The sequence below is a fragment of the Aythya marila genome, assembly GCF_965140915.1.
Source record: "Aythya marila genome assembly, chromosome: 3".
NCBI lineage: Eukaryota > Metazoa > Chordata > Aves > Anseriformes > Anatidae > Aythya > Aythya marila.
In genome coordinates, this window is record NC_139044.1 from 16,465,395 (window position 1) to 16,489,994 (window position 24,600).

The 24,600-nt window shown below is 38.7% G+C and overlaps 1 long non-coding RNA gene across 1 annotated transcript in view; it reads right to left on the reverse strand.

Moving 5' to 3' along the window:
- Positions 1–1,835: 1,835 nt before the first annotated feature.
- The window catches only part of LOC309876688, an 89,377-nt gene continuing 66,612 nt past the window's right edge, over positions 1,836–24,600 (reverse strand). Inside the window, exon 4 of the long non-coding RNA XR_014317236.1 lies at positions 1,836–1,962. This is a non-coding gene — a long non-coding RNA (uncharacterized lncRNA). The remainder of the gene's footprint in view (positions 1,963–24,600) is intronic.

Genomic DNA, 24,600 nt, shown 5'->3' on the forward strand with positions numbered 1-24,600 from the left:
CGCCTGCACAGCCGAAACATGGCATAACTTTTTTTCCTTCCTTCTACCATGCACTCAAGCTCACTCCCAGGTGGAGTTGAGGGACATGACTTGCTGAGTCAGGGAGCCTGAGGCAAAGGAACCTTCCTCAAGGTAGCCCTGTCTTTTATCCCAGCTGTTCCATGATGCCTGTGTGTTGTACAGTGTTCAAGAAATGCAGCAGCTTGTAAATATAATAGGACTTGATACTTCTAAGACTACAGTTATTAGGTTAGCATATAGAAGTGATAATTATGGGCAGCTCAACTTTGTGTTAGTTAGGCCAATTGGCAATTGTGGGATCAGAAAATATCAGATGAACTGTTGGGAATTGGCATAATTGTTCGATCTAAGCTTGCTTTAAGCAACCAGGGGTATGCCTTAGAAATCTCAGGGCCTGCTGTAGCTGAGCAAACCAAGCTGCCAGAGTAACTGTGAGAAGCTCCCACTGCAATGACTCCCACATCACCCAATTAAGGAACTCAGATAATATTGTTATCAGCAGCTGGCCTCAAGGACTAGGTCTACGTGGCCGTTAAGCACAAAGGGGGTTGTTTTCCTAACTTCTAATCAAAAGGGGGGTTCTTTTCTTGCAGGTGGTGTTATTTTCTTAACAGTTTGTCTGAGTGCTTTTGACCAATAATCTTGTGTGAAACACTGTCCACCCCTGTAAAATTCACTATAAAAGTTGGGCTATTCGGGCAATAAAATGGTGAAGCATGATCTGACTCTGCTGGTGTCTGTCGTGCTTTCGTCCGTGCTTCGCAACAATGAACAAGACAGAGACCCAGGGCTTCCATGGTCAGAATGCTAGGAAAAACAACCTGGGTACAAAACAGCCAGCAAATATGCATTTTATCTAACTGAAGTTGAGACAATATGTTACAATCATATCCAAATGTCATTTATAGTTTGAGCTATTTTATAGCCTCGGCTATAATAATGAGAGGACTGGCACTCTGGCCATACCCCTCTGGCCCTGAACCCATGCTGATGTGGAACTGTCTGCCCACAGATTTCCAAACACTACTTGAAATGCAGAACTTAGCTAAGGCAAAACTGTGTCAAAATAGGTTCTTTCCTTGTTAGCATTTCTTTCATACAATCTGAACTCGATTTTGTGTATCTACCTTTCTTCTTCTTCTTTTTTTTTTTTTTAACATTTGTTTTTATTTTCTTTCTGTATTCACAGAGTCAGAATTTACATATACCAGTGCAACATGACTGCCAATGTCACATCTGTTTTGCACTGTTCTTTATTTACCCATTCTGCTACATAATTAGACAGTAGAGTACATTTTTTTTTTTACCTGTTGCCATGAAAAAAAATCATCTTTTGAAATAAGTCTCTGAACTCTTTATTTTTTCCTACTTGGAGCTGGAATTACACATAGAGACTGGTGGAGGGCTCTGCTGGCTCCTGAGCTAATACAGACAATGAAGGCCAAGTAGAGCAAAACAGATGGGCTTCAAGGGGTGGGAAAGTACCCAGTCCATCAGTCTATTTAACATTTGGAAGCTTAGGATGGCATTTATTTCAGTTAATTTTTTAATTCTGCTAGGCTTTCAGTGACTTAGTGCTGCTTTCCTGTGCCCAGGAGACTCTTTCTGTTAGTGTGCTTCATATCTTTAATTAAAAGACTACTCAGAAGTGCCTTACTGACTTTTGCCCAGCCAGGGCTGCCATATGCTTCCCCTCTTTGCTTATCTAATCCATGCTACAGGCACTTAAAGAGTGTGTCAGTGCTAAAGGAAATGCATCTCTCCTTTGAGGACCTTAGCTAATATCTAATGATTAAACCATACCTTGTCATTTCCTGGGACCTGTTGTCTTGTTGGATCTCACAAAGTCCTTAGCAGCTGTAACTTCCCCCTGCTGAGCCACTAGCAGCCATGAATCTTGCTGGGATTATATCTCACTGAGTGGATCTTCCCAAACTGTACCTGTTAATCAAATAAGACCCAGAAGCAAACTTCAATAAAGGCTACTTGCAAGAAGAGCACTAAATCCTCTCTAACAGTTTGTAATCCTTATGTTTCTGGATTGTGTTTTCCTTGCCAAAATACCCATAGCTTTAGTGTTATGACTCTGGTCACTGGCTTCTGGGTTATGTACAGAGATGTGTCAAGTATATTGTCTGTGCCATCCATCAAATGTTGCTGCTAGATATGAGGTTTTTGCCTACCAGTACATATGTTCATTGAGCTTATAAGAAAAGTACTTATCACTTTCACACTGTTCTCTGCTGTTTTATAGTTTTTATCAGCCTCTTTCTGTACTAAGTTCTTAGTTTAGTCTTTTATCTGGGAAGACTGTTTTGACAATATACAGGGTTTGGATTTGCTTTCGTTGTACAGTGTCATGTCTTCTTGGCTGACAATCCCTGCAAACCCATGGACATGTTACTTGGATGGAGAGGTGGGTCCAGGAAGGGTGTTCCAGACACCTCTTGCATTATGAGGAAGCAATCTGTGTCAAAATGCTGTACTATGCCACGCTCCTTACCGTGCCATACTCCTTGCCTTGCCTGATAACTGGAATTGTTCACAGGCTAAAGAGGAATGGAAATGTTACCTGCAAGCAATTAACTCACAGCATTGTCAAAGGTATCAAACAGCAAGCCACATATAGGTGGTGGATGAAGGTGCCCTCAGATAGCACTTCAGATAGCACTTCTTTCTCAATGCCCAAAGTTTTTGCACAGTTCACTTCCCCAATTTTGACGTTGATTGCTGTAATTTTACCTATTTCACAGTGTGATGTCTCATCTGGACAAACAGGCAAATCAGCAGAGCTCTGGCAAAACCTCAGGTGGCAAAGCTGGAAGTCTGAGTCACATACACAGTTAGGCAAAATAGGTCAGGGAAAATACAAGAGGAGAAATGCAACAGTCAGTTTGGGATCTGTGATTGATTTACACAAGCAAAAAGAATGGTTTGTACTCTCACCCACAAGCGGGCTGCTGGTCCTTGACATTGAGTGACCACCCAGAGCTCCAGATTAAAGCTAGAGATGTTTCTAAACGGATGGAGATCTTTCTGAGTCACTTCCTGCAACGAGGAGAAGCTGCCGGTGTCAAGCAAAGTCTCTGCATCTCGGTGGCTGAAGATGCTGTACAAGATGTTTCTCTCTGTTCCACTGGCCAAGGAGTGGGTAATGGTCTTATTGAACCAGCCAATCACTTGGAGCAGTCCTGCCCAGGTGACACTGTGCTCTGTCCCTTCCTGGCTTGGCTGCAAAACTGTTTTTTCTTGCTTCCCCTCACCCCAATCCCCTTAGCCTCTAGTGGAGTCCTGTACTTGGTTTCTGGCATGTTTATTTTGGTAATACCACACAGACTTCACACATAACCTGCTTCCTGCCTGCCCAGTCGGTTTCTTGTTGTTGTTATTTTGCTTTGCTTTGTTTTGCTTGTTTTTCTTTAATCAGGTAATGCCAAACTGGTAATTCAAAAATTTTAAAGGGCAAAGTGGCAGGGCAGGAGGTTATGATGTGCTACAGTTACTCTGTGGTCAGTGTAGCTTTTGTAGCTGGGCTTCATTTCATTTTAAAATTGCTTTCCTCCATTAGTAAAGTTTTTTTTTTTGTTTGTTTTGTTTTGTTTTTTAATGATGACTGATGTTTTTATTAGATTTTTATTTTTTTTTTTAAGTAGGGAAGGAATTTATTTAATTTCTCTATTGCTGTGTAAATGTCATAATGCATGGTATTTTACAAGTACTTCAGGAGGAAGGTTGATAGAAAAAAAGGGGTCATTTTTATAATCATCTTCCAGAACAGTAAAGAGTGTATTGTCACTGACAAAAGAAGGAGGAAAAGCACCAAGCACAGAAGAATGAGTAATATAAGTCTGTCTTCATGTCAAATAAAAACTAATTTTATATTATGTTATATTTTTAAAACAACGCTTGACTGCTTATAGTGCTTATTTCAACAGAAGGTAACAGGAGTTTTGTAAACATATTTCTAACTAAATACTTGACTATGTAGGACCAAGCCACAAGAAATGCTGAGAAGTGTTGTGTTCCTATGACAGTTCAGAGAATTAAAAGGCACCAATCTCCTTTCAGAAACTGGACCTTAAACTCTCCCACATGCAAATTTAGTCCAATTAGAAAATTTCCTTTTCATTTTGAGGATGGGTCATCTAACAAGTAAGCCTGTTGGCTTGAAGAGCGCCAGCAACAAAGCACTCTGGTTTACCAAGATCAAGGCTTGAAAGGACTCATAATGAAACTAATCCTGGAATCATTCTACCCTGATGGAAACACGCTACACTCATCCTCTGTAACAATTTGCAGACCAGAAGTGGTATCCTGGTACATAATGAGAGGTGCCTTTGATTTCAGAAATGCAGAGGTCTGAGAGCTTTTTTAACTGCAGCTCACTGGCCTTTGGTGCCACATCTGCAGCACAAAGGACGTCAGTGAGACATCCTGCCTTGGCTCATTCTTCCTGTGTTTAAAATGGCTGTCCATTATAGCAGCAGTGCATCGCTTCACCAACAATTCCTCTTGGATTGAGGATTTTGGTGTGAGAAAACGGTGCTCCTGCAGTACCCACTCACCTAATTGCTTGTAGGAGTCACAGAAATGCTTTGGGTATCTTCCCCTTTCTATTCCAGGCTCTTCTGATGATGAACTAGTCTGCATGGCAGGAGGCCATTTCATCTGCTTTAATTACCTCTTAAGCAAAAGTTCTGCCCTGATATCCTACAGACATCATGGCTTTGGGAAATTCCTTAAACTTCTCCCAATCCTCCTCCCACAGGGTCGTTAGCTGTGCTCTGAGTAGGAGGTGACTAACTCTCACTCTATCCAACTGTAAAATTTAAGAGATTACATTTACATGTACATTCCAGAAATTCATGGCTCAGGGAAAATGAATCAAGGGATAAAAATGAATATGTAAAGTGACAAACAAAAGTGAATATGATCTGAACAGGAAATCTTCTGTGCGGGGATTTTCAATTTGATTTTGTAACAAGAGAAACTACCAAACACAATAACCTGTAATTAAGATAAAAAGTCAGGAAAAAAGTTTTCAATAGTTTATGCCTGGATTGAAAAAATGCTACTTGCCTGGGCAGTGTTAATTCTTAATTAAGAGGTATGTGAGTTACCATTGGTTATGCCTTGAGCCACAAGTTAAGTTTTGCTGGGAGCTGGGAGTAACCCCCAGCATGGATCTCTGTGCTTGGGAAAAAAAATAATAATAAAAATTAAAATTAAATAGTACAGAGGATGGGTGGCTGCTTAGGGAGAGATAAGGGAAAAAGAGCAATACAGAGGAAAGAGACCGGATGGAGGATGAAGGAGCTGCCTTCTTTTTTTAGTTTGTTCATGGATTTCTCCAAATAGAAACCTTTCAATAATAGTTTGCTTTAGATTTTGTCTATGGAACTTTTTCAAAGTGAAAGTGGCCTTTGACAGCACCCTGTGTTCTTACAGTGATGGAGAGCTGAGTATCAGAATGAACTATTTGTCTGTCTCCTATATTCCTTTGTATCAAGTAAAGAATTAGGCTTGTCACTGCAGGGAAAATCATGCTGACATATGATACGCTGAGCTTTGAGAAGATGCACAGGATGCTTCAAGCATTTTTTTGTTTTGTTTCTTTGTTCCTCTGCTTGGCTGCATTCCTCAGTAAGTGGGGCAGAGCTATATGCAGCTTGTCAGAAGTGCCTCTCCTAACTGTATTTTTCCATACTGTAGCAGTTACATCATTGACTACAATCTTCTGGCAGCTAGAAGGTGGAGACGTGAGGCAGGCTACTAAGATAAATGCAACTTTTAAGCAAATGAGTTATTTTCATCCAGTGCAAATGTTGTAGTGACTGTGTTTTCCCACAACTGCAATATGTTAACCTGTAAACAATACACTGAAGGGGCTGGTATTTAATTTTAGGGTGAATATCAAATGGATGTATATAGGCCCCAGGTCCAACCAAGGAAGGTAACAGAGTTGGGCTTCTTTGCTTATTTTTTAGTTCTGTTTATGAATTTAGCATTTACTGAGACTTTTTTTTTTTTTTTTCTAAGAACAGTTTTGCTATGCGGGCTCATGACCTTGTTTTGTTCTGTGTGATCTAGTAAAGAAGACAGGCTCTTTTGCACTTGAAATTAGAAGACTACTGATCTATCCATCCTGCAGATGTTATAGAGACGGCTCATTTCTGAGTTGTTTAGACTTGTTTTGAGGTGGTTTCTACCATACTCAAAATGTTACTATTTCACTGAAACTAACATGTATTCAGAAAGAGGTACTTGTCAAGTTTTGCTGAGACACAGGCAATGCAATAATTTTAGCAGGACTGCATCTAAAATATCAACTGATATTGAATTAAATAATACCAATGCTAGGAAGACTTTGCTAATTTCTCTGAATTGTGCTTATTAGTGAACTGTCACAGAATGTCCAGGCACTCTTTTTGCTTTAGTTATCGCTTGCAAATTGATTCATTACCTATCAAAAACAAAAGATGCATTCACGTGCTGTACACAACTGCACATACTAAGATGCTCATCAAGAATAATATTAAGTTGTTCATTAGTAATCTAAAGGCAAAGGACATGGGTGATACATAAAGTAGAAGAGACAAAATTTTTATAAAAATTGTGTGTGCATTACATCATGGTGACTGGTTTAATTATGGAGATTATCAGTACTGCCTGCTGGAAATGACTGTCAGTTCCCTGAAAAGTCCATTACTAACTGCTCATATATTTGCTACATGTAACAAATGGCACACAAATCATCTGTTCAAGCTGTTTGTTCCAATCTAACACTTGCTGGTGGCATAGCCTGAAAATACCAAGCATCGTGTGTGATAGAAACTAATCTTTATGTTTTCTTATTTTTATTCTATCTCGGTTTACACTCATGAGAAGGGGGAAGAGACATTTTTAAATGCAAAATCCTATCACAGAGGTAAGATAAGATAAAATACATGCACTGGGTTCAATGCAGTTCTTTCGTGACCATGCTCTCTGTCACAGCTTCATTCTATTCTCCTTCCCTCCAAGTTCCTCTCCATACCCCAGGCCCCTGCTTTATTCAGTGCTCAGCTTAATGTCAGAATTTTGTTCATACCCAGTGTCTGATTTTCAGATGAACAATTTCCTTTTGGTCTTCTCACAGTATTTATAACTGCATTCCATGCTCTATAAGGAGTTAAAATACCTTCATAAACACCTTGTAGCCATAGGAACAGAGTCACTCCTCTATTAACAGTGGGGCAATTCAAAGTCCAAGAAACGTAGGAAAATAAATAGGCAACCCATATTGTAACTGAGAGCTGTGCCATTTTGGATATTACACACAGCCCAGACACTGTGATATGAATGCTAAAGTTATTTAAAAATAAGGCCCAAACTCTTCAATTTTGTGTAAGCAGAATCACTAAAAAGACTGAGTACACACAAAAGAGTCAGCACACTCCTCTCCTTGCTGACTTAGACCACAGTCAAAACAGTTGCTAGGTATATGCTTACACAGCTCTTCTAATACTCTTGTCACTGCCAAGAAGCAAAGTCATTGTGATTCCTTGTGTTAGTACAAAACTTCTGCATGTGACTCTCAGCTTCTGTTTAATCTAGCACAGAGTTTATGCCAAATGACCAAAATGACCAAATGTTTATGCCTTTGACCAAAACCAAGTTTTTCCTTATTGCACATACAGGAAAAACAAAATATTGTTAGAGTTTGAATTTCTTAGCTTCCTAGAAGCATCTTCTCAATCACAGGAATATCAGTGGTGTACAATAGCCATTACCTGAGGCTGATAGGATGTCTTGGGAATTACTCCATATACTAGAGAAATTGGCAAGGAAATCTTGACATGAGGGACATCTCCCACAGACTTCAACCTCTTGATGACTTCATGTGCTCTGCTTGGTCTTTCAAGTCTGAATGCTCTGCTATTGGACTCCATCTTAGACATCTAAAAATAAATCTTCTGATGTGGTTTATTCTTTCAAAACAACCTTTCATAACATTAATTTTAAACCAAGACGCTGATACAGACATTTTGTAGCAATTAATATTATAGTCCTGTAGGCAAGACCTGATGGTCATCCTTTGTTCTTTTATGTGGTGGCACAAATTTGGTGTCACTTTAATTATGCAAGATACATGGTAGTACACGTAAAAGCAAGCTCGAATACTCTAATGGCTTTACACATTATGAAGCAGTTCTGTAAAAATTAAAGATTTGGTATAGAGTTATTTGAAGTGAAAAAACAGAATCAGGGTTTTATGCTCCACACTTGGCACATGTATGGTATGCAGCAAAGGAACAAATTCACCTGTGGCTTTAAATAAAAGATATAAAAATCTTTTTTTAAACCTCAAACTGTAAGAGTCTCCAAATCAATATGTTCGCTTAACACGCAGTGACCTAGACTTGAAAGGCCACAAGGTAGCACTGAATCATTATCTATTTCAGAGAATTAAGAGAGAAAGAAAAAGTCAAGCCTATTTTTAGCTTTGAAATTTATGGCCATGATATCATCAAGCTAAATGAACATGATCTGATCCAGGAGCTGAAAGGCAAGGATATCTATCCTTTATGCATCTTTAAAAAAAAAAATGTACAAGCCCAGATCTTGGAGCTTTAGGGAAGAAGTTAATCTTACTGAAAGATCTACTAAAGCCTCTGGCAAAGAACTTAAATCTTAACAGATCAATTTCTCTTGCAGAAACACAATTCTACTACTACTCTTATATTTATTGTTAATTTACAGGTAGTACACTGCAGAACAGACAATTTAGGATGGAAGCAAAGTGATTTATCTTTGTGTAATAAGACCACGTGAATCTATACACCCATTAAGAGCTTTTGTATGCCCTAAGAGTTGTAAAACTAGGCTGCTTTAACTAAATAAAGGTAGACGACTCACTGAGAATCTCCCATCCCAGGTCTCTGGTCTATATGGAAGAAACCACTCTAGCACCTTTCATAAAGATTTGTCTGTGTATCAGGACACCTTTTTTAAAGGAAAGCTAATTAAAAGAGGCTTGAGCACAGAGATGACTGGGGTCACTTTGAAATACTGTAGAATAAATCCAAATTCATTTCTCAGGGCAGTCTGGTCTCCTGCACTTTTGCTTCCTCTTCTGGGCAGACAATTTCACCACATTAGTCAACGATAATTTTCTCAGGGAGTTTTAGTTGCAGAAGTATGTTGTTACCTTCTAGATAGCTGGAAGACTAGATTCAACACTTGAATGCAAATACTGATCTCAGCTCTACTTAAAGGGAACATACTAATAGGGAATTTCTGTGATTTTATATTGATTTATATTGATTGTACTGACTTAGGGACTTGTTTTAAACAATAGCTTCAACACTACTAAATAGACAAAGCTTTCTGAAGGTCTTACAAAAGATATTTTTCCCCTTCATTGGCACAGTGTGAACCCCAGATACACTCAAAAAAAATAAAAATAAAAATAAAAATAAAAATAAAAATAAAAATAAAAATAAAAATAAAAATAAAAATAAAAATAAAAATAAAAATAAAAAATAAAAATAAAAATAAAAAGGTTTGTTTACTTAGCAGGAGTCTCCATGTTGGCCTTTATCGTGGAAATGCCCCACACCAGTAGCAGCAGTGTGGAAGGGCCACCAACCAATTTCATGCATTCTGCTCCAGAATGTTCCAGAACATCTATAATGAACACGGTAACTTAGGAACTATTAGTCAAAAAAAAAAAAATTAATTGTAATGCCAATGCTATCATAAACTGTGGGAGAATAGGATTAATGTCTCCCTACATTAGATTAAAATTATGCAGAATTTCTTTTTGTTTCTTCCAACATCTGTAGTATGCTAGTGTTTAGTTTTTCAATAATTAGCACTCCAGCTATCACACATATTGATGATGTTGTTTTTCTAACATCATAGCAATTCATCTCATGTGTCTTTTCTTGTCAGCTTTCACTTCTGTTGGAAGAATTTTTGACTAAATTCCCCAGCAAACTGAATCTTGCTGAACAAGTTTTTCATGCTTGGAGTATTTCTTCCCATTATATACAAGACTTAAATCATTTCCATTACCTAGCAGACACTTCAATTCATTTATTTTCTGTGACATAATTTTCATGCCCAGACAAACATCCTTGGTTAGTAGGTTTAGAGTCATACCACCACAGCTTTTAATAGTAGTTTGCCAGATTATTTGGGATTTTATGTTTCATAAGCACTTGGGCCTCTGAATGGCACTGGCTGCCCATCAGCTGTTATTTTTGTAACAGGCAATGTTTCTAAGGCAAGGCAAGGCATTATTAACTTTTTGTGCTCCATTCTTCTGGCTAGTCTTTGATCCTCAGTGGCAAATGCTAAGTGTGTCTCTTTAGCCACAGTGTAGTTGTGCAATTTTGTCCTGAGCATGAATTCCATAGAAATGCAGGAACAAGGATGCCAGCACATAAGGTCAACTGAGTGGCTCCGACTCTGCATCTGAGTGCCATCCATAGTCCTACACATAAGGACAGGACAGATATTGTCTAGTGAGAACAGGCACAAGTGTTCCCTTCATTGTATCTTTTCATGGTCTGCAATGTTTGGCTATATAGATAATTTCTGAGTGCTCTGCTAAAGGAAGTTATAGTTAGGTTACAAAAAATTATTGAGTCACAACTGCTAAAAACTGCTCTCTCTATGGACAAGCAATTGTATGAAATGAAGATGAAAGACCTGCAACAGACTGAGTACTCCTTTATCTCATGCTTTTGCTGTAAAAAAAGAAATTCATGCTAGATTAATGCATCTCTTTTTCTGGAATTGTGCTTGTGTGTCTACATGACAATACCCAAACAAAAAAGACAGCAGGAAAGCCAGTTGTGAGCAAGCTATAGCACAAAGACTTTTTGCTAGGTTGTCATGTGTGGTTTTGTCTCCAGATAAAAAATTATATTTAATCTATAATATAAATTTATATGGCAGCATTTTAAATCTGTTTCAGATGGAAGTAAAATATAATTTCTGTCTGTCTTGGCATTCAGAAGCCCTAAAAACTTCCAGACTGCCTTTAGCTGAGGATGTTTATAGAGAAAATAACGGTAGCTTTTACCTCAAATGAGAAAATTAGTTTTCAGCGTAATAGATCAACAATAAAGCAATTTAAGCAATATGACAGTAATAGAGTTTTAGGGGAAAAAGTATATCTAAAACATTTAGAATTCTTAAGTGATATAGCTTTATGAACCTTTTAATAAAACATCTCCATTTTATCCCCCCCCTCCACCAGTAAACATTACATTATTTTCTATCATTTGAAAGCATAACTCTACCAGTTCCACAACAACCTTCTGGAACAAGATGAATGCTGATGTATTTTTAAATACTGATTTAACTTCGGGAAACTGAAGTTTAGTACTAAGTGAAAGAGATCTAATCCTTGTTTAAAGAAAGAGGTGTGTTTTTTTTTCCTCTCACATCTCAAAAAAAATGAAACTCACCCCTACAATTTATCCTTTCAACTTTTCTTATCAGATGCTAAATCCTACTCAGTTCAGAGCAGCAACACCCATTTCAAAGACAGTCTCTATTCAGAGCTGTTTTTCTTTCCAGACACAAGACTGCTGCAACTGTGTTGCAGCTTTACTAATACCACGAGTTTAAGTAATTTCAGCTCATGATTCCTGAATTGCCTTCTTTTTCATTATAGCATATTCATTTTTTTTTCATATTTTTTTCTTCCCCTCTACCTGCAGCATCATCTTTCAGAATAAACAGTTCACATTGTGGCGTTTGGTACTTAACCTGAGGCAAGCACAGGGACAGATAGCTCTTTATCTCTGAATGTGACAGCCCCCCAGCCCAGTGCTCCCTCCCAAGAACTCTCTTATTGGAAGGGAGAAGCTGCTGCCACAGTCACATCCCTCTCCATGCTTTACACTCACACACCTGTCCTCCATCTGCCTCTATTATCTACTTGTTTCTCTTGCACTACCCTCCTGTTGCATATTTCTGCCATGCCATACATCCTCATGCATATTTCCAGTCCGCTTCTTATTTATTCACTCATTCATTCATTTATTTACTTATTGACATTTCCTGTCTGAGAAATGTTTACACTTTCCTTTATTGTTTCTTTCATTATTACTTGTCCAATAGCCCCAATTAGGTGGTCCCTGTTCTATAGAGTTCATTCACTTAACAAACAGCTGATATATAAATACACACAGTGTTGGTCTATCCTTCAAGTTAAATATCCATTAGGCTATTACTGCTCATGATAAAGTGTGCAGATGTGTCCTGGTGTCTACGTGTCTATACAACCTTCCACACCCATATGTAAACTTCTCAGTTAAACATAACATTGGATTTCCATATCCATTATTATCAAAGACATTTGGTTTTGATTCCTATTTTGTATTTCAAAAAAATTAAGTATTTACCCTGACAAACTAACTTAAGGCAGAACAAGATCTCTCTTGTCCTTTGGATCTTAGTTTTGAGCTACTGCAGAACTGGCCACAGACCTTTTTGTGAGTCTGAACTTCACGACCCTGATTTGAAAAGTCATTGCTTTCCTAGAATAATTTTGATTGTTTATGTTAGGGGATTTTGTTTCTACAACTCTGTAAAGTATAGTGTTAAGTCTCAGCAGGAAGTGTGAAGACATGCCACCTCCACACGCATGAAGTACCAAATGTGTGTTCTTTAAACACATCAACAAGCTCAGGAGACAGCTGCAGAGAACTGGATCGCAGAACACAGCCAGGCTAAATGAACAGCCACTGTCCTGATACCAGTTCTTCATCAGCTGACGAAGGCAACCTAAGCCTACTATATCCAGTTTTAACTGCAAATCAGACATGAGAAATTTAACTCAGGCAAGCTAAAAATGGCACTATATGCTCATTCTTTATCATGATCTCCAATCTGTTCCTCCAGCAAAGCCTTGGAAATATTTCTTTCATTACTATATTAAGCCAAGAAGATGATATGTGCAGGCTCATGAGTCTATACAAACGCTTTTTCTAAAATGACAAGCTTTCTGCAATCTTTTTCTAAAATGACATTTTTGACAGTATCCTGGGTACCAGAAGAAAACAATGTGTCTGCGTAGGCCACACACAGTTTTTGAGAAAAGTAGAATTCCCTACGTCAGTGCCATCTTTGATATTTTCCTGAGGCTTTAGGATTAATTATAGCCAACCTTGCAATGAAACAGTCTCTGTCTTGGCTTTGCCATATTTAAATGTTCCAGAAAGCTGCAAGATGTAGTAAGGCTCCTCAGTGGCTCCCACAAGGTCAACTGTATTTTCCACCACGCATAAAAGTGAAGAAAAGCCTTAATAAACTGACATCATCCTGCTAGGATCAAACCCAGCCGCAGGTGCATGCCTCCCTAAGACATACACAATTCTGACCTCATTTGCCATAGTCAGTGTTATCCCGTCCACAGGAGGATTATGAACTTGCTGGTACAATGAATGAGGGAGGACAGAGGACACAGAGAGGACAGAGGACACAGCACAGAGGACATTTAGGCACATCTACACTACAAATTGCTCCAGTGCTACTCTCCAGAAATGTTTGCTCTGCAGGGGTCTCCTCCAGACTCCTGTTTTGTACTCCCCCCGCCATGCTGCAGATACTGCTGGGGTGGGGGTGCGGGTGCCTCTGCACTGATGAGCTGGCGGGGGTGGGAGCTGTGCTTCCTATTTTAGAATGATCTTCAAGTGTAGTCCTACATCCATCTTAAACAGATTTGTCTAGACCAAGGACACCACTGTTCCCCTGAGAGATTGGCAAAAAGCCCTCCCTGAGCACACTGCCCGGAGGAGCACAGACAGAGGCTCAGCTACGCCCAGTCCCTGCTAGAGCCCTGGGCAAGACTAAAGGCTCATCCCCATTCTTAACACTAGACATCATACTGAATTTAAAATCCACACAGAGGAAGCCGTCTTGAAGCAGAGGACTTTTATTAACACCACTTTCATTACTGCCTTTTCTCTGACTTTTCAGATAGCTTAAGATGTGATTTTCTTTCAGGCTGCTTCCTCACCTAATGGACTCAGTCCATTCACCAGACACCTGAGGACTGCAGAGAAGCTCTCTCAACACCATTGACAACGTGAGTGACACTCCATCTGATGCTAATACTCTGAAGGTCCTGCTAAAGGGCACCACAGCAGCATACTCTGTGCACCACATTGCCAGCCCAATGGACTAAGAGCATGGCTTTAGAAAACCACTGCAGCACCAAAGGTGATGGGATGTTTGCTGCTTGGCTTACCTATCCCCTGGTTCTAACTGAAAGCAGGGTTTCAGCTCCTGCTTTCAAGACCACTAATGATAAAGCACTTCACTGAAGCAGTTGGCTTCACTGCTGGGCACCAGTCTTTCATGCCAGCTACAACGAATCATTTACCTGCCTACAGCCAAGGCAATAATGGGTCTGTCTGATAAGTCCTTTGTAGCTGTTCAAGCACGCTTGTACAACAACAGATCATAAATCAGAATTAAACATCTTAAAATTGAGTTTCTCTAAAACAAGAGCTTTTTTGAAAATTACATTCCTAATATAATAAACCATGTGAGTGCTCTTTCTTATGCCTGAGGAAAAAAAGTCCCTTTTTTTTTTTTTTTTTTTTTTTTTTGTAGACAGATGGAGAGGATACATGTTGTGTGACAGTAATATTGGACACCAGAGTTTATTTGTAGTCAGAAGAGACTTAAAGAGGTATTTGTTTTCCTCAGGAAGAGACGGTGTTTATTAAATAATAAATAACTTTGCTAATGCATCAAGATGGTGTTATATATAGCTTTCCATGCTGATCCAAATCAATTGACAGTGAAGCCTGCTTGTTCTCCTCAAGACAGAATTACTCAAGCAGGACCAGGCTAGACAGCAAACCATTACACAAACCATATCCTTCAGAAAACTCATTTCAAAAAGCAGTGTATGATGGGAGAGGATGCTAAGAGTTACCTTGAATTTCTGAGCAACTTGGGGGCACATGATAGCAAGGTTTAAACACTGGTTGCCTGTATCAATAGCTCTTCAGAGCTTCAGGGTACTCCCAAGTCTGCAGACCCATGAAATTAAACTAGAAATTTATGGCATTTCTCTGTTTCTCTTCCTCAAGTGTTCATGAGATACTGAAAGCTAGACAGCAATGCAAATTGGGACATAACTGCTTACCACAGTGTGCTGCAGTCATTTTTTAGGCATTTCAAGTGCAGATTAAGGTAAATTAACTTTTGAAAAATGCTTATGCTTATTTTTAAAGATGTTAAATTATTGTCAGCGAAGCTGCAGAATGCTATGAGCATCTTCACATAGGTAACAGGGATGTTTCAGATCACTTTAATAACCAGTTGATAATTTTCAAAATATTTCAAAAAAGAAATGATGGGACAGAAAATTATTTATAAAACAACTGGTGACGTGACTAACTTTTCCTATTTTATGTTCCCACAGCTGCTCAAAGAACAGAAAATAATTCTTTTAAGATTAACCTGTCAAAAGTAGTTTTCCAGCATATCCAATTTCTTTAAAATGTTATTAACAAAAATAGTCCTTTAAAGTTCTGGTTTTGGAAGCAAGAAAAAAGGATAAACACAGCACTTAAAGCTTATTCTGATAACACTGCATACATTTGTATTTACATGTTCATAGTTCAGGAAGGATGCTACACATCCTTCCTCAACACACTGAAAAATTGTGACATTTGGTGTGTATGTGTCTGTTGAGTGGTTTTTGTTTTTTTTTGGCTAACTAGCTGACCACAAAGGCAGTTTTTACCAAGCCAGCTTGTACCCTGCCATTCCAGGTTTTATGTGTGTGTTCTGTGGCACTGGCTTGGTCCCCAGTCCCTCAAAATAGCCTCAGCAGGTCTGGCAGCCCAAACCATGTGTGCCTGACCACCTACTCCCTCCCCTTTTCTGTCCTAAGCCTCCTTCTAGGAGCAAATCTTGTATCTCAGAGGTGGCCTGGTGATGCACAAATGTTAGAAGGAATCATAGTAAAAATGGCAAAGAAATTTCATCAGTCCTAGTTTACCCCTGCTGTTTCAGCATCCATGTAACTGGAAGGACCCCAGGCAATCAAACTCAAAGTGTTGCAAGTGACTTCAGTGGCACAAGGAGCTCCAGCTCATTTTCAGGCCAAATGCATTATAAATAAACCCACAGAATGAGGGAAAAAATATATATTATTTTTTTCTGAAAGAAATCAGAATGAGGTCCTAGAATTTCCTGCCAAAATAGAATAAATTAATTTGTGAAATATCAGTGCTGGCACTGCAGGACCTCACCCAAGAGCAAATAATTGCTGAATAAAACAAGGAACCTGAGGGTGATGATGACAGGGCAAGGGTTGTCTGTGGAGGGGAGAAGCTGGTAGGAGACGTCTGCCCCTTGGTGAGCCTGATAGCCTGACCAGATCATTGGGCTGGCAGCTGGGGAATGCAGGGCATCCTCTCTCCAAAACACCTGCACCATCAGGACTGCTCTGGCACTGGAAACCTTACAGGACAGGGCTCAAAGCACTGAGGACACTTGGTACAGTTTGTCCTGACTTTCTGCTTGTAACTTCCTGTCTCTTCTGAAAGTTTTGCTGGATTGTTGTTTCCCATGGGCAGGATAGTCCTTCAGAGCTTCTAACTGGCTGATGTTAGATATGTGCCTCCACATAGGTCACCCCATGGCATCACGGGTGGCAGTGGCACTCCACCACATTGCATTTGGGAAATGGAGTCATAATTCCAGTGAATGTAGGCAGCCTGAAGCTTGATTCTGGGGAGATGTGTTCATTTTATTCCACACCTACGCTTCACTCTGGGTAAAGGAGGTGCAGACACGTACCTTCTCTGTACTCATGCTCACTCTTTTTTGGTCTAGGGCTTTTCAATATAATGTCTTTATGACTTTTTATTCAGCTTGTGATTTTTGACTCTAGGTAGCAGCACATCGCCCGCAGATTTTCATTTTACAGTTATTGTCTACAAACTACCACCTTAAATCCTACAGTAAAACATAATTTTTCCTCATGCTGTACAATTGCTTCCCCCACAGCATTACTAGCCATTGGTTTACTACAAACCTTCTAACTGCTTCTTTACTAAGGAACCTATTAATTAAGGTAGTTAAAGAAACACAGTATCTATGTGAATGGTTTATTTTACTTAAATTAGGCACATGCTGGCATATCTTCTTAAGGAGAATTAGCCACTGGCATAAAACTTTGGATCAGTAGATTTGCATCTCATGCAGGTATTGCAGCACAGGCAGAACAGGGTGCTCCTGAGTTTGAAAATCAATGTTTAAATCAGCCACATCAGAAAAGGCAGTGGGAAATCTGACTCAGTGGGTTAAAAATGTAACTAAGCTAAAGGATTTTGGAAACAATGATTTATATATGGCATGACTAGACTTCAGTCAAGACAAGACATATTTACTTTACCTCAATACCTCTTTGTTGTTAGACCAAATTACTTATTTTCATGCATAAATGATATATCATTTTCTTCTGTTACTTTGAATTTAGCATTAGCAAGAGCAACGAACACCTGGCAAAACAACATTATCCAGAGTTTAAGTCTGTACCTTTTTCCTCAGCCTGAATTCATTTCAGTCAGGGAATGAATCCCAATAATCAAACAGCTGGTTGTGAAAGTCATCCTGTATTGCAATAATTAATCAACAGCACACATATATGTGTATGTCTGTATGTAGTTAAATAGAGAGATGTATTTAGATAGACAGTAAAAATAAATAAATAAATAAATTTGTTATTAAAAAAAAAAAAAAAGCACCTCCTCATTCCCAATTACCTGAAGTTTCCGTGGACTCTGTATCATCAGAAATAAGGGCAAGGAGCATCACTGAGGGAGGCCCCGAAGAACTAATTGCAGGCACGTATGTTCTGATGCAAGACTGCAAATGTAAGCCATTAATTTTTAAACACATGAAAAAGCATGACAGGCTATTAAGTCTCTCAGTACAGTGGAACCCAAAGAATTTTTGTTTAAATTCTGGCAGTAAATGTTTGCAGAGAAAGAAATATTTTACTGCTTCACTGAACAGCTTGTATTTCCTGAACACATTGAAAATGAAAAATTCATCATGTGAGGCTACAGAAAAAAGCCACAGACAAGAAGCTCAGTTCAGGAAACAGAATGGGAGCCATGTAACAGAATAGGAAGCCATTTGGAAAAAAGGTATTTTTGTGTATGCTATAGGAGTGTGTACATACACATAAAAATACATTTACAAAAATGAGCTGTAAATTAATCATAAATGATTCCTAATCATAACACAATTTCTTACTTAGTCAGACTTAAATGAAGATAAATCTAGGAGAGCATGGGAATGAATTCTATTTATAAACCATCACGCGCCTTAGCCAATTAGAAAATGAGCTCTTTGAGCACTGATTTCTAGGGAGTTGCAGCTGGTCAAAAAGTTTCACTTGAGTGAAGGATGTTTTAGTTGGGAAAATAGACACACTACAAAATACCCAGCCCATTAGCTACAAATAACCAAATCTCTTTAATTCAGACACATGGCTATGAACAGCTGAGAGCAGGACAACTCTTAATTGCAAATAAAGCCATTCAGATTATAGATCTGCTTCCATACAAAAGGTAAATGTAGCCTAAGTCTCCTTGAATGTCTTTTTTATGATTAAACCTCACCACTGGCATTGAGCTCCACAAACTAGCATCAGAATTGCTCCTTTCACCATGTGTCTGGCCAAGCTGGTCAGCAGATGATATTCCTGACACTAGCATCCCACTTCCTCTGCCTCCCACCCAGTGCCAAGCCCTTGCAGTAACACTGAGTGCACATTTGTTTGTAAGGAGTAAGTATGTGTGCTAGTTCATTTAGCATTAAGCAAATAGGATCATTTATAATTAATTGGCTGCAATTTGCTGAATTCTAACATGACAAAAATCAAAAGATTTTATTCAGAAAAGCAGGGTAGGGTGGCAGGGAATATGATACTGTGAAACAAAAGCTATCAGCCAAAAGCCAGGGAATGCTGTAGCAAACTGGACTGAACTGAGACACCTCCTGAACTAACTCCTCCTTCTGCAAACATGTTAGAAAATTCATCATTAAAAGTTCTGCATGTACTTTTAGGACCTCTGCCACCTGCTGAGGGTATTTAAAGCAGTAAAATACTCATACAATATTTAGTATGGACCAAGCCAAATTGTGATGGTCTGTTCCCAGGAAGTATGTATATATACATCCCTTAAATTGCTATTAAAATGAAAATGCAATAAAATGAAATTAATAATGAGCTCTGAGATACTAGAGTAAAATGGATTTTATAATGGGAAAGACAGATGCAGTAGGAGAGGCAAGTCAAACGAGCTGCCTAACAGGAAACTAGCAGACCTCTAACCTTCCAAAACTTACATGAAAAGCTGAGGTTATTAGGTCTGGATTTAATGAGAAAACTGAAAATACTGTAAGGAACTGTAGCTGAAACATAGCAAATGGACAGTATTGTAGTAGCATGAGATCTAGAGTTTGATGGAACTTATAATGAAGTTTGCACATTCCTATCAATGGTACTATGACTGCAGCTTGCATTTCTGGTTCCATCCAGAGGTGACATCTCAAAGTCGCACACCAGAAAACAGGAAGGAGTGGAGGTTAAATCACAGCACAGTGACCTCAGGTTATTGTACATGCAAGCCATGTGTTCTGTCAGCCCTGACAGTGCCAAGGTGAGTAACATGCCAACGGGAGGAAAAGGTATTTGAGTGTGGAAATGGGAACATATGGAAACAAATTGCCGTGGAAGAGCAGAGACCTGACGGTCACAAAGATGTGAGCTCTTCTCTGCATTGTACAATTTATTTGTTGTTTTTTTTTTTTTTTTTTAAGTTCGTTTCACCAGCGTCCCTTGGGTTGGGGAATAAAACTGCAGTGTAGCCATTTGTTTCAATTAGTCATTTCCTTCCTCATTTTTCTTCAGCTCCTCCAGTGATTTTTCAACACGTAAATCTCTATTATGAGAACACTGCCTTCATATACATACAGCTAATACCCTATTTGCTGAATAAGCAAATAAGTGTTTCAAGAGGCACTGAGTTAGCAATTTCCAGTAACACATGCAAATTTTGAAGCCTAAGGTATTCTGATTCTTACAAGCAAAGTTAGGTTTTCATTTTCAAGCATAGCCCTAAGTATTCCTCATGAATAGGAAGCGGAGCATAAAAAAAGCTCTAGAGTGGGTAGCAAAAACATTGAACTGAGCACTTCAAAGATGTCACCTTTTTAGTACAGCCAAAGATAATACATGGTTTCATTTTAAAACAAGTTACTGGGATTTTTTTTTTACATAACCCCAATTTGAAAACATGATTTGCCCTCACTTTCTGATGTATTTTAAATTCTACATTAATTCTAGTACAGCATTGATTTTATTTTTTCAGTTAAAAGAAAAGCAGTACCTTGCTGCTCAGATACTCCAGATCTTTGACAAGTGAAGTTCATGAGTCACAGAGCTCATGGGAAGTAAGGGCAGGGGAACTGTGAGGCAAATGTGCAGAGATATACAAGCAAATGGCCAGCATGACAGATCAATCCACTAACTCCATTGTAGGCAAAGTGCAAAACAAGCTCTTGGCTCACTTGAAGGTCCAGTCTCAGCTGGGGAGTCTTACTTTTACCCGTAGTGGGCTTGTTGGAGAAGTGGGTTAGGATGCCAATAGAGTAGAAAAGCATCATTGAAAAAAATGAGAACTTCCATATTGTCTCCAGTTGAATAATTTGGCAGCCACAGTGCCACATGTCCTGTTGTCTTCCTCACATAAAGACTTCAGGAATGTTAAAAAATGCTTTATATTTTTTTCTGTTATAGTTTTCACAAACACTTTCTTCTCATTTCACATTAAATATCATGACTGTGCACAAGGCACTTTCAGGGTTTGAATACAGATGCATATCCTTGCATACCCATATATTCACAAAAATATATGTATGTAATGAACATTAGGAAAACATCTTTACCTGCATTACATGCCCCTATTAACTTAGATTCAAATCTGTGTTGTTTGGGGATGAAGACTTTTCTTTTAAATGAAGCAATATTTGCTTCACCTAGAAGAAAACACAAAATAAAGGCTTACGTGATTTTAAACATTTTCAGTTACGGTCTGTCTAAGCTAATCTATAAGGAGAAAAGTCTTAACCTTATCCCATTTGAAATGGATAAAATACTAAACCTTATATAGGAGGGATTATCTGGAAAGTCCTGTGTCACCACTCATAAGTGACGAAAGGAAGTGTTGCAGATGAGTGATTTAATGGCTAAATTGCATAACATTTAATAAAGCTGCTTCCCCATGAATAATCTGTGTGTCTTTTTGGGAAACATGGACAGCTGGAAAACTACTTCGTGATCAACCAGTTCCTGTCCTTACTGATGACAGTATTTAACGTTTAAAAACTGCGCTGCACATCAGAAATGGAAAACATAGAGGCCATTTCTGATGGAGCTGTACACATTCATTCTCCCCTCCTGCCACTCATTTTAATGGCAAGGATGGGTTTCTGCATAATGCATTTCAGTGCACTTTTGGAAGTTAGATTAAATATTCTTGATGGTATCACTTTTTGCATAGTAAATCGTAGACATGCAGAGACAACCTAATTAGTATCACTCTTCTACAAGCATCGTCAGAAATATTATATATATATTTGCAGAATTTGGGAACAGAAGGAACATGGATGGACTCCTAGCTGTTATCATTTAAAATGTCCTTATTCACTTGGAAGCAGAGCAAACACAGGAAACCATTAGGGTAGGATGACTTCCAGGTTCGGAGTACCACTTTACAAGGATCAGTTGTGTTGTCAAGTTCATCTCCAAGCAGCTTCATAGCTACACTGAATGACACAGTAGCTGAGTTCAGTCTCTCCCAGGATTTGTGTTACTTACACAAGGCACTCGTGTTCTCAGCTCTTAACATGAGCTGGGTTTCATTTTGCTGCACTGCAACACAGAGAAAACACAATCCTCACAATGAGTGACAGCTGTAATTTATGTCCTTTATCCTTTTTGCCTACAGAAATGTGTGCCAATTATATGCTGAGTACCAGTGAATGAAACCGTCACAAAATTGTCATTATTTAAATGGCATTTATTTAAATTGACAATTAACTGTCAATCAATTAATTAATTGATAATCTTATTCAATTGAGGGTTTTGTTGTTGTTGGTTGGTTGATTGGTTTGTTTTGGCAGAAATGTGAATTAAGCTGCAACGTTTTTGACCATATTGGCAGCTGAGGCAGACTGTTTGGCCAGAATGCAAACCAGTTGAGAGGAAACTTTTATAGTCTAGTCCTCAACACCTAATGCACTCCTGGACTTTGTTCTTGCACCAGCCTTTGCAAAGTAATGCTGCACAACACTGGTGGGAGAGTTGATGCTCTCCAGCACTTCTCACTTGGCCAAGCTGTGTGTGTCTTTGAAATCTTGAGTCAATCCAAAGGCTGTGACTCAGCAACATAAAAAATTGTTAGGCATAAACAGACTATGTTACCTCCACCTGCTGATGGAGGAGGTAACCAGTGTGCTGCACTCTCTGCATGGGAGGATAGGACATATATAAATATGAAGCACCTATCATCCTACTGATGAACATTCTCTGGAACCACTCTGATGGCAAGGGTAAGAGCAGGATACCCATCAGTACCTCAACACTTCTGCTTCCAATCAATTTTAAATAAATAACTGAACCAACCAAGACTTTGCTGCCAGCCTGGCTGGCTGTTGTTTAACACTCCTACTTCATGAGGGTAGGAGGGAGACCTACTGTGAATAACAACAACTGGCACTGTAACTTCTCCAGCTGTGCTATTGAACAATGCAAGCATCACAGAAGGCCAGTGGGACATGAGGCCTCGGACCTGATACCAGTCAATATGTCTCAGAGGCAGGGAGCTCCCATTAGCAGAGAACAAGCTAACTCTGTGCATGAAGCTCTCGCCTTCTGTGCTTAATGCTGAGTCAGTGAGCTCTCTGGACTCTTCCAAAGTTTCAAAAGATTACCAGACAGATATACAAGTCAGTTATAAATGTATCGTGTCAGCTGGGGAGGGGTTTAGAATGGGTAAAACACAGAGAGAAAGGCATCTTACATTTCCAGCACTGCAAAGAATGCAGTAAGTCACTGGACGTTTTCAAAAGTTTTATCTGGCTTATGTCCCATCTTTAGTACATCATCAAAATGAGTGTTGGATGGCAAAGGGTTAGCCTTTAGGAAGGGAGAATCCAGGCCAGCAGCTTATATTTAGAAGCGGTTAGGGAGCTGTTATCTACATTAATATCTCTCAGCAGTATGCCTACCAGTTTTCTGGGCTGTTTCAAACACAAATAACCCTTGCAATTGCTGCTATAATTTTCTTCTGTAATTCACTTGCATAAGGTCAGCACCTGTTCAGGTTTTGATGTGGTACCACTGCAGTCTATAAGAGCCAAAAGCATCAACACCCTCTGTCCATTTCAGTGATGAATGTAAAGACTAATGATGCCTCTCAATCTTTACTACATTTTATTATGTTGCGAAAACTACTTTATTACTAAGTGATTGCCTACAATATGGGAAAAATACCATACTGAATCTTATATACAAAATCTGTGTTGCTTACTAGAAAGCTCAAAGTTCCACTTAGATTTTGATTGAATATAAGGCATGCTGAGAAAACCTAGAGACTATTTATGTATCATAGAGGCTAGCAGATGGAAATGGCAGTATAAAGCAGAAGCAAAAGCTCTGAAGATGGTACAGTCTATTACAGCCAAGCAAGTCACTGATTTTAGGCTGTGGCCCTACAAAATTCTAGGTCCAGTTCTGCTACTACATATATCTGAAGACCTGAAGAAAATCAAGTCTGTCTGCTTGTGCCTTTCCACTTTCACATTTCATCAGTCCTTAGATACTTATACGGTAACTCCCTGGGGGTTAATCTGCATTATGGCAAAGCAACAGCTAAAACCACATCAGAAAGTTTTATTTCTTATAGCTTAGGAACGAGTGTTCTGGCTAAAGATTTTGTTGTAATAACAAAAGAGAAAGTGAAGAAAATAAAGAACATTTTACAACTTCCTATGCCATTGCATCTCATAGTAGAGAAATATGTTTAAGAACGTACCCCCTCAAGAAAAAAAAAAAGTGAATTAGTACAGTCCCATATTTTATAAAAATATATTGGAAAATGTATACATTTTAGGCTATTTGTTAATAAAATGCATTATTAAATAATAAAATATAAATATAGTAACAAATATAACCATATCAACATAAATCTAAAATAATGATAAAATGTTATTAAATAAGCTATGAAACTTTCATGTAAAGTTACTGTGGTACAAATGTCTTTACAAACCCATTTTGTTTTGTGCACGATGTCTAGAGAGAAGACTGAAATTCTGCTTTAAGGACAATAAATCACTTAGAAACATACGTACGTAACACTGTACTTAGAGTATTTCTAGGACATCCTATAGTTTTTGTTTGTTTTGCTATTTTCACATCATAAAAGAGAGTACTTTAAGTCACTGACCACTCAGATGGTTTTATACAGAGTCTAGAAG